This window comes from Nanorana parkeri, unplaced genomic scaffold (genome assembly GCF_000935625.1).
Source record: "Nanorana parkeri isolate BGI_ZX_2015 unplaced genomic scaffold, ASM93562v1 scaffold2660, whole genome shotgun sequence".
NCBI classification, from domain to species: Eukaryota; Metazoa; Chordata; class Amphibia; order Anura; family Dicroglossidae; genus Nanorana; species Nanorana parkeri.
The window spans coordinates 72,818-73,349 of NW_017308928.1; the positions used below are offsets into that span (position 1 = coordinate 72,818).

The following is a 532-nucleotide window of genomic DNA, read 5'->3' on the forward strand; positions in this document are numbered from 1 at the left end:
GGGGGGGGGAGGATTGTGTACTGGGGGACCCTGTGTCCCTATGGGTGGCTTTGAGGACTGTGAATTGTCCCTGTAAATCATGGCGGAGTCTTGGGCTCCACTGTGCTGTCTGGCCTCCTGTTGGGGGGGATCTCCCACTTCCTGTAATCACCCCGCCGGGGACAATACAAACTCCACATCCTGTCTCACCATCCCCCACTCCACCCAATACCAGCAAAGCCGTTCTGGCTGAAGTTCCACTTGAAGGAGTAGAAGCCGTCCTGTCCCTGGGGGCGGCCATGTTTCCGGTGGGGGAAGTCGGCCATCTCTCCGCAGCTGATCTCTCTTCTGCTTCCTCCTGGAACCTTCTGCTTTCTCTTCCTCCTCGCAGACCCGTCTCCTCTGTGTCACCCCTGAGGTCAGGCTGAGTTTGGAGTGGAGGTGAAGATTAGGCTGATTTGGGGTGTCCTGCATGTTCCAGCAGTGAGATCCCCCTACCACCATTCCTGGCTCTGCTCCTGCACACCTGGGCGTTTTGGGTGTTCTAGCTCCT

At 57.9% G+C, this 532-nt stretch overlaps 1 protein-coding gene across 1 annotated transcript in view; it reads left to right on the forward strand.

The window, feature by feature from the left end:
• Window positions 1-532, forward strand: part of LOC108802099 (ranBP-type and C3HC4-type zinc finger-containing protein 1-like) — a 7,376-nt gene that overhangs the window by 6,178 nt on the left and 666 nt on the right. The gene's annotated exons all lie outside the window — the stretch shown is intronic.